The sequence below is a fragment of the Carcharhinus amblyrhynchos genome, chromosome 2, assembly GCF_965287045.1.
Source record: "Carcharhinus amblyrhynchos chromosome 2, sCarAmb.v2.hapA, whole genome shotgun sequence".
Taxonomy (NCBI): domain Eukaryota; kingdom Metazoa; phylum Chordata; class Chondrichthyes; order Carcharhiniformes; family Carcharhinidae; genus Carcharhinus; species Carcharhinus amblyrhynchos.
In genome coordinates this window covers 102,860,002-102,872,479 of record NC_137325.1, presented here as the reverse complement: position 1 = coordinate 102,872,479, position 12,478 = coordinate 102,860,002, and the positions used below count along the sequence as shown (strand labels likewise).

The following is a 12,478-nucleotide window of genomic DNA, read 5'->3' as shown; positions in this document are numbered from 1 at the left end:
CTCTTAGCCTCCTTCTTTCCAGCGAAAACAACCCCAAATCCCTCAGTCTCTCCTCATATGACCTCCCCTCCATACCAGGCAACATCCTGGTAAACCTCCTCTGCACCCTCTCCAAAGCCTCAACGTCCTTCCTGTAATGTGGGGACCAGAACTGCACACAGTACTCCAAGTGCGGCCGCACCAGAGTTGTGTACAGTTGCAACATGATGCTGCGACTCCTAAATTCAATCCCCCTACCAATAAACGCCAAGACACCGTATGCCTTCTTAACTACCTTATCTACTTGATTCCCAACCTTCAGGGATCTATGTACACATACACCTAGATCCCTCTGCTCCTCCACACTATTCAAAGTCCTCCCGTTAGCCCTATACTGAACACATCTGTTACTCCTGCCGAAATGAATTACCTCACACTTCTCCAAGGCAGGATAGTGTGTGACTTGAAGCAAAATACGTAGGTGATGGTATTCCCATCCTGCCTTTGCCCTTCTAGGTGGGACAGGTTGCAGATTTGGAGAATTTTGTTGAAGGCACTTTGGTGAGTTGGTGCAGTGCATCTTGAAGATGGTAAGCAGTGCTGCTACTGTGCATCGATGGTGAAGGGAGTGAATGTTGAGGATGGCAGATGGGCTGATAATCAAGCAGACTGCTTTGCCTTGAATAGTGTTGAGCTTCTTGAATGTTGTTAGAGCAGTACTCATCCAGGCAAGTGGCGAGTATTCCATCACATTGCTGAATTGTAGCGTAAACAAACTTTGGGGAGTTAGGAGATGAGTTTCTTCCTCATTTCTTACATTAAAGATGTAGCTACACTTCAGAAATGCATAATTGGCGGTAAAGTACTTTGGGATGACATGAGATCATGAGAAGTACTGTGTGAATGCAGTCTCTTTCTTTCATTTATATGGATATGATCTGGCAAGATTGTTTTTATCTAAGTAATGTAAACAGTTATCTTTATTAAAATTTTGGACCATTTATAGTTGCTTAGAAGATGCAATACTTTTGCTTAGGTTTATATAACTCACTTAATACAACATGCATGCAAATATCATGTTTATGCATCCCACTTCTGCTACCTTTGGTGGGAAATACTAAATTTAACTGAAATTTAGCATAATGCAAAAGAAAGTATTTGATTCTTCTCCACAGAGGGATGACTGTATAAAATAATTCACTGTCTGCAGTTGCTCTGCCTGAGAGTGTGGCGAAGGAAGATTCGATTGAGGCTTTCAAAGAGAAGTAGATAATTATCTGAAACAAAAAATTGCAGATGGCTGGTGAGGAGGTGGAGGTGCAACTTTTTCAAAAAAAACGTTCTTCATTGGCTATGAAGCATTTTGAGACTTCTAGTCATGAAGATGCTATATAGAGGCAAATTTATCTATTTTTTTTAATAATGGTTACCAGCATTTTCCCAGTGATAGTTGTCAGGCTAACTGACCTGTAGATTTCTGCTCTCATCTCCCTTCATCAGCATCTTCCATGGGGCATGTGATAGCATAGGCCTTGTATTAAACATCCATAAAACAAAGGTCCTCCACCAACCTGCCCCTGGCACAAAGCACTGCTCCCCACTCTCTCATAGTTATCAAAATCCATGATGATTCCTTGGGCAACCTGGACCACTTTCCATACTGTGGGAGTTAACTGTCAACAAGGGCTGACATTGACAATGAGGTTCAACACCTCATTGCAGTGCAGCTTTCAATCGCCTAAGGAACAGTGTGTTTGAAGACCAGATCCTGGGACCTGATGCCAAGGTCTTGGTCTGCAGAGCAGCAGTGATACTCACCTTCCTATATGGCTCAGAGATGCGGGCCATGTGTAATAGGCACCTCAAAACTCTGGAGAAGTATCACTAACACTGCCTGTGCAAGATCCTGCAGATCCATTGGCAGGATAAGCATAAGAATGTCAGTGTTCTCGTTCAGGCCAACAAACCCTGCATTGAAGCATTGACCATCTTGTACAGCTCCGCTGGACAGGCCACGTTATCTATGTGCCTAACGCAGACTCCCAACAAGTGCTCTTCTTAGAGCTCCAACGTGACACATGTACTGCAGGAGGCAGAGGAAAAAAGGAACCCTCAAAGCCTCCTTGGAAACATGCAATGTCCCACTAATACCTGGGAATCCCTGGCTCAAAACTGCCTGAAATGGAACAAAAGCATCTGAGAAGAGCTAAACACCTTAAATTTCACTGCTAAGAGCAAGCTGAAGCCAAGCATCGACAGCAAAAGGACTGAAATTTGGGCACCCCACTCTCCTCCAACCACTGTCCCACCTGTGGCAGAAACAGTAGGCCGTGCAATGGACTCCTCAGTCACATGGCAGCTCATTTTCAGTATGGAAGCAAATTGTCCTTGACTCCAAAGGACTGCCTGAGGAGAAGAAGAAGAGATTCAGGCTTATTTCTCCATTCTTGAATGGTGATGTCATATTTCTGGTTTAATCATCAGGTATTTTGGGAAAGTTTCAATCAAGGTATCCATCGTCTATCCAGCTTCTTTGCTTAAGATCATAGGATGCTGACCAGCAGATTTTTGCAACTGCAAGAAGTGCAATGCCTGCCCTTCACCTTCCCCCGTCTTCACCATTCAAGGTCCCAAATACTCCTTTCAGGTTAAGCAGTGTTTCTCTTGCACCTCCTTCAATTCGGTTTATTGTGTTTGCTGCTTCCAGTGAGGCCTTCTCTACATCAAGGAGGCAAATGCTTTGCAGAACACCTTCACTGTCCACAAGCATAATCCCAATCTTCCTGTTGCTTGCCATTTTAACTGAACACCTTGGTGTCATGCCCACATGTCTATCTTGGCCTGTTGCAATGCTCCATTGAAGGTCAGTGCAAGCTTTTTTTCCAAAAATATACTTTATTCATAAAAATCTCAAATAAACCATTGCAAATCTACATGTCTTTGAATTGCAAACAGTGCAGAATTAAAACATTTTACAGTTCTATACAAATTACAGTCATAACATTTCAAAACTTAAAACTATATACATGCCTCAAAAATTACTGTGTGCCATTATTTCTCAGATTGGCGCACAGTTACGCAGGTCGAGGGTGTTCTGCAGTTCCCGGGCCCTTGGTCTGCCTCCGTTAAAAGGCCTTATAGTGTGGCCTTTCCTGAACCACCTTTTTTTTCCAAAAATATACTTTACTCATAAAAATCTCAAATAAACCATTGCAAAACTACATGTCTATGAATTGCAAACAGTGCAGAGTTAAAACTTTTTACAGTTCTATACAAATTACAGTCATAACATTTCAAAACTTAAAACTATATCCATGCCGAGCTGGAAAAGCAGCATTTCACCTTTTGATTAAGCATGATGCAGCCTTTGACAGTGAGTTCAACTACTTTAGACTGTGACCTTTTTATGTCATTCTAACCCGTTTTTAAAATAGCCTACATTGTTCTTAATGCAAAAGTAATCCTTGCCCCTCCCCATCTGGTCATTTATCTCTTGTTCTTAATTTTGCTACAGTTTCATTGCAATCTCTTATAGCTACAATATAGCACCTAACAGATTTTACCCCCTTCTGTTTTGATGACGAGCCAAATGGACTCAAAATGTTAACTCTGTTCTCTCTCTATACAAATGCTGCCAAACCTGAACTCTTCCAACATTCTCTTTGTTTAGATCAGGAAACATATCCATCTTCAGCCCCATTAGTTTGTCCTTGTACTTTTGCTTCTCGAGATAGTTGCTTTAATTCTGTCTCCCTTACACCCCCAAATTTTTACTATTCTTGAGATGCTTTTATTGTCATTTATCATGAAAACATGTACAAAATATTCAAAATTTTCCATTATTAATTTACACTCTTGTCCTCTAAGAGACAAATGTTTACTTGAGCAGCTTTCTTTCTTTTTATATATAAAAAGGAACTTCTGCTGTCTGTTCTTTAGATTGTTCTCAGTTGTTTTCTCTCGGTTTGGCCACCCTTTATTGATTTTCACATTTTTCTTGCTTTTCTTGGGGCAACACGGTACTCTGTGGTTAGCACGGCTTCCTCACAGTGCCAAGAATCCTGGGTTCGATTCCAGCCTTGGGTGACGTGTGAAGTTTTCATGTTCTCCCTGCCCTTGCATGAGGTTTCTCTGGGTGTTCGGTTTCCTCCCACATCCAAAGATGTGCCAATTAGCTATGCTAAATTGCCCTTAGTATCCCAAGATGTGTATATTAAGGGGATTAGCAGGGTAAATATGTGGGGTTATGGGGATAGGGCCGGGATAAAATGCTCTGTCGGAGAATGCAAACTCGATGGGATGAATGGCTTCCTTCTGCAGTGTAGGGCTACAACTAATCCTTGTAACGTTGTATATTTTCTTTCAATTTGATGTCACCCGTACCTTGTTAGCCATGGATAGTTCAACTTCCTTGTAGAGCCTTTCTTAATGGAATATATCTTTATTGAGAATAATGAAATATCTCCTTAATTATTTGCCACTTTATCTACCATCTTGCCTTTTAATATATTTTCCTTTATCCTTGTACCTTTGTAATTTACTTTATTTAAGCTTAAGATTCTAGCTTCAACCATAACTTATACTTATAGAGTACCTTTATTATATTGAAATGTCAAGGCATTTCTCAGGAGCATTAAAAAACTAAACACTGTCACTGAATCTCATAACTGATATTAGGTCAGGTGACCAAAAGCTTGGGAAAAGTTAATGTTTATTCATTAGTCCAAGTAAGGCTTACATTAACACTGCAATGACATTATTGTGAAATACCCCATGTTGCCACAGTCCGGCACCTGTTCAGGTCAGTGCACCTAACCAGCATATCTGTTGGACTGTGGGAGCATGTGGAGGAAATCCATGCAGACACGGAGAGAACATGCAAACTCCACACAGATAGTGACCCAAGCCTGGAATCAAACCCAGCTCCCTGGTGCTGTGAGAGGCAGCAGTGCTAACTACTGTGCCAAAAAGATGTAAGTTTAAAGGAGAAGGAGAGATGGGGGAATTGCAGATGTAAGCATCAGTGGTGGAGCGATTATAATTGAGAAAGCACAAGAGGCCAGAATAAGAGGAACCATAACTTATCTCTATAACTTAACCATAACTTACTTGGGCGGCACGGTAGCACAGTGGTTAGCACTGCTGCTTCACAGCTCTAGGGACCTGGGTTTGATTCCCAGCTCAGGTCACGGTCTGTGTGGAGTTTGCACGTTCTCCTCGTGTCTGCGTGGGTTTCCTCCGGGTACTCTGGTTTCCTCCCACAGTCCAAAGATGTGCGGGTTAGGTTGATTGGCCATGCTAAGAAATTGCCCCTTCGTGTCCTGGGATGCATAGGTTAGAGGGATTAGTGGGTATAATGTGTTGGGATATGGGGGTAGGGCCAGGGTGGGATTGTGTTCAGTGCAAACTTGATGGGCCGAAGGGCCTCTTTCTGCACTGTAGGATTTCTGTGATCTCAGATTGTGGGGTTGGAGGACATTATAGAGATAGGGAGGGCATGGAGGGATTTGAAAACAGATATGAGAATTTTATAGTCAAAGTTGTCAATATGTGTCAATAAGCACAGGGTTGATAGGGAAATAGAACTTGCTCCAAGTTAAGACATAGGGCAACTGAGTTATGTAGTGCAGTCGAATCGTTGAATCTAGAAGTAAGAAAGTCATGAATGAGGATTCAGCAACAGATGAACTAACATGGGGCAAAGTTGCACCGTGTTACAGAGGTGACAATAGGCATTAGTGATACCATGGATGTTATGGGATAAAATGTGACAGGTAGGTTGTGAACAGACTAACTTAACCTGAGTCTGTTGCCAGGGAGAGAAAGGGAGTTGCCAGCTAGTGAATTGAATTTGACTGTGGCTCAAAAACAATCGCTCAGCCTTTCAATATTTAATTGTGAAAAATTTTTGCTCATCCTTTACTGGATGTTGGATATTTAGCAACTGTGGGACAGTGGTAAATGTGATGGTAAGGTAGAATTGAGTTTGTTTTTATATTCTTGGACGTGGGTGTTGCTAGCTAGGCCAGCATTTATTACCCATCTCTAATTGCCCATGAGAAGTGGTGGGTGCGCTGTCTGTTTGAATCAATGCAGTCCATGTAGTTGTCAGCGTACATGTGAAAACTAACATTGTGCCTTTGGGTGATGGTTGCCGAGGGACAATGCGCAGATGTGAAATACGATGATCCCCAGAAGTAACGATACAGGAGAAGCAAGTGAAACCATTTAAATTAGTTTGATAAGAAAAACTGCTGAGAGCATTCCCACCAGATGGACAACAGTAGTGATGCACTGATGCTGGTAAATGTAGTCAACCATGTCAAAGGCTGTAGACAGGGGAAGAAGGGTGACCAGGGAAAGTTTATCTTTGTCATGGTCATAGGAGATGTCATCTGTGACTTTAGTAAGAACTATTCTGTGGAGGGCAAGAGTGCTGATTGAACGGATTGAAGCACAGAGTTCTGAAAATTATGGAAAAGACCAACAACATGTTCAAATACTTTTCAGACAAAAGGAAGTTGAAATGGAATGTAGTTTACAAGGGCAGTGGAGTTGAGCTTAGTTTTACTTCGTGGAGGGGCTGTGATGACAACATTAAATGAGAGAGAGAAATGACACTTGGAGAGAGCCATTTACAAAACTGGCTAATGTGGGCACCAGTTGGGCAAGTTGGATGGTCAGTTTTTGGAAATAGGATCGAGGGCTTGGGGGCAGATAGTTGAGAAACTGGAAAAAGATGCAAGTTCAGGGCTACAGCACGGAGGATATTATTAAAATAAGTTTGGTCAGGTAGCCTAGATATGGCAGAGGCAACTAAATCATATTGTCTCAATGATATAAAAAATTCCATGAGTTCCTCACACTTGTTGAAGGGTGGAATAGATAAGGAAGAGGGGTTTAAGGACGTGGTTGGCAGTAAAAAAAAAGAAATTGGACGTTATCTTTACATTCCAGGATTATCCTGGAACGATGAGCAGTTTTAGCAAATGTTTTATTTGGTCCAGCCACATCAGCCAAGGAAAGGAGGAGTAAGAATTTAATTGAAACTTGGGCATCAAAGGTGGAGGTGAGGGTGCAGTTGAGTAAATGAATCACTTTGGAAATATTACAATGAATGTAGGGTCACAATCTACATAATTATGATTTTTCTGCTTGGGGATAGATTTTTTCCAGGAGCAGATACAAAACATTGTAGGATTGGGGCATGTTGCATGAGTGATGCAAGAAAATAATCAGAGATAGTCTTTTCTGAAATTGGTATGATAGGACCAGCAAGACCAAGGAGGTCACCATGAATATGAGTTGGTAAGTTTACATGTAGACAGGATGCTAGGGTAGTGAATGCAGAAGAGAGAACATGATGACTTTTAATCCCAGGTTTCTCCCCTTCAAAATGAATGTGAAATTCAACACATTATGATCACCTTTCTGTAGTTTAGAGGATCCTTTATGATATCATTAATCTTGTCTCATTTCCTAAAATCAGATCTAAAAATAGTCTGTTTTCTGGTTGGTTCCCCAATGTATTGTTCTGAGAAACTGTCCTGAATAGATTTTATCAACTCATCCTCAAGACTACTTTTCTCAATTTGATTTGTCTAATTTATAAGAAGATTGATGTTACCTACCAGTTTGTTAAAAGCTCCCATTATGTCCTGATTTATACCCTGTCCTATTGTGCCCCTGCTGTTAGGGGGACATGGAAAATGATTTTTTTCCTCTTGCCATTTCTTGTCTCCACAAATGGATTCTACAACTTGATCTTCCAAACCACCCCCCCGCCAAGATCATTTCTCATGCCTATGCTGATCCATCCTTCATTGACACAGCCACTCTGCATCATCTTGCTTTCTTCCTGAAATGTCAAATATCCTTGAATATGCAGTTCCCTTCCTTGATCATTTTAGAGTCATAAACATTTGCAGCAGGGAAACAGGCCCTTCGGCCCAACTGGTCCATGAAGCTCTGTTTTTAACCATAAAGCTAGTCCCAGTTGCCTGCGTTTGGCCCATATCCCTCTACCAATCTTACCCTTTTAACTGTCTAAATTTATGCTTCTTAAAAGACAAAATTGTACCCGTCTCTACTACTACCTCTGGCAGCTTGTTCCGGACACTCTCCACCCTCTGTGCGGAAAAAAATGATCCTCTGGACCCTTTGATTCTCTCCCCTTTCAGCTTAAACCTATGCCCTCTAAATTTAGACTCCCCTTCTGCCCTCATTTATCTTTTTAGTCACTCCTTCAAAAAAACTCAATCAAATTCGTGAGACATGATTTTCCAGTCACAAAGCCATGCTGATTATCCCTAATCAGTCCTTGCATCTCTAGATGCCTGTAGATCCTGTTTCTCAGAATACCTTCTAACAACTTACCCACTACAGACATTGGGCTCATCAGCCTTTAGTTTCCAGGTTTTTCCCTGTAGCCCTTATTTAAACAAAGACACGACATTTGCCACCCTTCAATCTTGATATACTTTAAGACTTCCAACACCTTCATCCCTGTAATAGGTACACTCCTCAAGACTTCACTATTTATTTCCCCAAGTTCCCAAATGTCCATGCCTTTCTCAGCAGTAAATACTGATGAGAAATATTCATTTAGGATCTCGCTCATCTCTTGTGGCTCTGCAGATAGATGATCTTGTTGATCTTTAAGAAACCCTATTCTGTACCTTGTTACTCTTTTGCCCTTTATGTATTTTAGATCTACTTCTCTATAACAGCTATTATTTCATACTGATTTATATTTGTGCCATCAGTTCATTTATCTTGTTATGATAAGGAACCTTGAATTCTGACTTTTTAACCACTTTTTCCAACTCTGATCCCATTTGTTGGTGCAATATTATGTTTATACACTGGCCATGCTTGTCTGCGTCTTAACCTCATTATCCATGTTTTTATCTTGCAAAAGTGCCTTGTTCTTTCACTTCAATTTTCTATGTTACCCTCACTTGAAACTTACATCATTATTTAGTTTACTGCTCCCTCTACAGCGCTCCTGAGACGATTCACGAGAAATTTAATCTGTGTGGTTCAAGTGAAGCCCAACCTAATGGAACAACTCCCTCTTTTCCCCGTACTGGTACCAGTGCCTCATGAATTGAAATACATTTCACCTGTGCTAATCTTTGAGCCATGCATTTAACTGTCTGATCTTATTCACTCTCTACCAATTTGCTTGTGGCTCAGGTAATCATCTCAAAATAATTACCTTTGTGGTTTTTTTCTAATTTAACATCTGTACTAAGGTTCTGAGGTTAGCTTGCTCATCCTCCCTGCAGTTCCAGCTGTCATCTACATTGACTCAAGAACCTCATATTTGTTGAACAAGTCGAGGACTGGGGCTCATCCAATGCTACTTTCTGGATCCCCATACCCATTTTACTATAGGTACACCCTCCTGTCTATGGACGAGATCTGAAATGCTTAAGCTAAGCACTTAAGTGTGACTGTCTCCTGGAACGAAGTGTTCAGGAAACTTTTATCCTCCCTGATCATCAGTACCCAGGACATCAACTCTGAACCAACCTTTCAGGAGTTGCAAAGGCTTATTGCAGAGGTGGTTGTGGATCATACTGGTGTTATTGTTTATATTGTTAAGCTTATTTTTGTGCATCCATCAACACCCCTTATTCCCAACTCACTGAATTCCCACTCCTGCCAAATTTTCCTGCTTCTAGTCAAATCTGCAGTCTTTAAAGGTGCTCTATGTTAATACCCTTATTATTGATTCTATTCTATTTTACTTAGACCAGCTGAAATATTTAATTTCCTCATTCTTAGTTTAAATCAATGCCCTGGTGTAGAGATGATGACATATAAATTCTACCCCCATAAACATCACCTGACTCTGCCTGTATCAGCTTAAAGTTTCAGCCATACCTTTGTTACCTCGAATTCAATTCTAATAGACTTCTAGTTAGCCTCTGATATTCTGCCCTCTTTAATGAGGTAATTCAAAACTCATGTCCTTATTTGCTGCCCTTATCCTAAGTTGCACTGAATCACCTTCAGCCATCAACCCTGTGTTCAGCATAGGAGTCACATTTTAGCTTTAAAATTCCTCTGAAGTGCTTTGAGACCTGGTATTAAAATAAAAAGGCAGGTGACACTAAGTTGTTATATTGAAATTCTGGATTGCTGGCAAAACATTGTTCAACAGCCATCAGTGTATCAGATGACACATTCCTCCTCGATCTCATAATTACCTTATAATAATCAGCCTTCAGGCTCTTCCATTCATCAAAGTAATTCATTTGGTGCATAATAACTTATTACTAGATACTGCAACAGGACTGAGCTTGATTTTATTCAGAAACTAGTTCAGTCTTGTAGTTCGCAATTAGTTGTAAATACTTGTACTAAATGGTTTTATCCTCTTGTCCAAGTAAAGTTTGAATATTATAATTAACAATACAAGGCAGCACAGTGGCTAGCATTGCTGCCACACAGTGCCAGGGCCTCGAGACACTGCCCGTGTGGAGATTGCACATTATCCCTGTGTCTACGTGGGTTTCCTCCAGGTGATCTGGTTTCCTCCCACAATCCAAAGATGTGCAGGTTAGGTTGATGGGCCATTCTAAATTGACCTCAGTGTCAGCGGGGTTAGCAGGGTAAATATGTTGGGTTTCAGGAATAGGACCTGGGTGGGATTGTGATAGGTGCAGACACGATGGGCCAAGTGGACTCCTTCTGTACTATGGAGATTCTATGAACTTAGTTGGTCATTCAGCTTCTCAGATTTGTTTTCTCATTCAGTTTAATCATTGCTTATATATCCTTTAATGTTATTTACCTGGCTTTTTTTCAAATCCCTTGAATAACAAAAGTCTATCAAAGTCAACCTTAAAAATTTTGAATGACTTAACCCATTCACACACCCTTTATGAGGAGTAATTTTCTCAAATCACTGCTTCCTAATTTCACTTCTGAATGATCCAGCTCCAATTTTACGATCATGCCTCTTGTATTCTATCAAATCCTTTTACTTTAAGCATCTCAATTAGATCATCTTATTTTTCCAAATTTAGAGAAATGCACACTAACTTTGGTAATTTAATCCTGTAAGCCCTGATATATACTATCTGGTAATGTCTTTCTCGCTCAGTTATCTGACTCCATTTAGAATTTTCTACCCCCATTGATGCAACTTACTATGTTTCCTAACTTAGTGTCATCTGCAAATTTAAATGTGCAACTCTACTAGAAAACTAAAGCCCCAGTATTAAATTTTTGGGTTGCATCCCATTAAGCAGAGTGTGTTTGTTTTCTTGAGATAAAACTTTCATTTTTGGTCATCTCTGGTGTGAAACTTTATCAAGTGCCTCTGAAATAGATTCCAATGAAACCAATACAGAATAATGGTCATTATTCCTGGAGACTGTTGCACATGTTTCTTCTCTAATTGCGTAAAACATTTGGTCTATTAACAAATTGGTTTCAAATGCCTTGCAAGTCTATGGAAAAAACTGGGCAGTAGGATTAATTGGATAGGTGGCACAGACACAGTGGGTCCAATGGCTTACTGTGCCAAATGATTCTTGTAACGATAATATATATCAGTACTATAACAATAATATATAACAGTATTATAGTGTATCTCTGCTCTGTTCCAATATTCCTTGAATATCTGTTTATCTCTTAATCAGACTGGTTCCGATACAAAATGCATGATTTTATTTTCATTACCGATCTTAGCTGACCTTGTTTTTTAAGAAAGTTTGTAACCCATGTACTTTTTGTATTTAAGTAAAGCAATTGGTAATCCATAAATAAATATTAAAAATATATTTTAGAAAATTTGGAAAACTAGCATGCTGCACATAAACTGATATTTACTAATATGGTGCAGAATATACTGTCAGTGGCAAAGTGACTGCACTTGCCTCTGATCGCTAAGATGTTAAAAAGACCTAGTGATCTGTGGCATGGATTTTTCCTTTCCTCACATCAGCTTGAATTTAATAGTTGGAGTGTCCAGCCGCATTGCTGTCATTGTTTTACTGAGAGCAGATTAAATGATTGAGACATATGCATGCAATTAAAGTAGAAACTGGAAAGTCAATTTTTATGAAACAAATTTTAAAATGTGGATTTTTTAAAACCATAATGGAGAAATTTGACATACCACAAAAATAAGATTGTTTTCTGAGAGCTAGTGTTATTCAACAGTAATTATAAAAATTAAAAACCCAGTTTACACCTTATTCAACAGGCTATAACTTTTTCAAAAGTTTTTATAGAAAAATTAGTTGGGTAAAACGTTGCGTTCTTATCATTTTGAGTAATCCGATTTGAACGGGGGAAATTTCAACAGTGCACACTTTGGTGACTCAGAATCACTGGCAGCAGCTTTTGGATTTTCATGTATGGACTACAGAAGTTTATTAGTTCCGAAGAAGTAATGACCATTAATGCTAACAGTTTCACTGTCATTACAACTGCAAAATCTGGACAAACATGTTTTGAATTAAAGTTCTAAATGTTTTCA

General features: G+C 39.9%; 1 protein-coding gene across 7 annotated transcripts in view; it reads left to right on the top strand.

The window, feature by feature from the left end:
* Positions 1–12,478, top strand: part of akap9 (A kinase (PRKA) anchor protein 9) — a 211,579-nt gene that overhangs the window by 86,265 nt on the left and 112,836 nt on the right. The window lies entirely within an intron of this gene.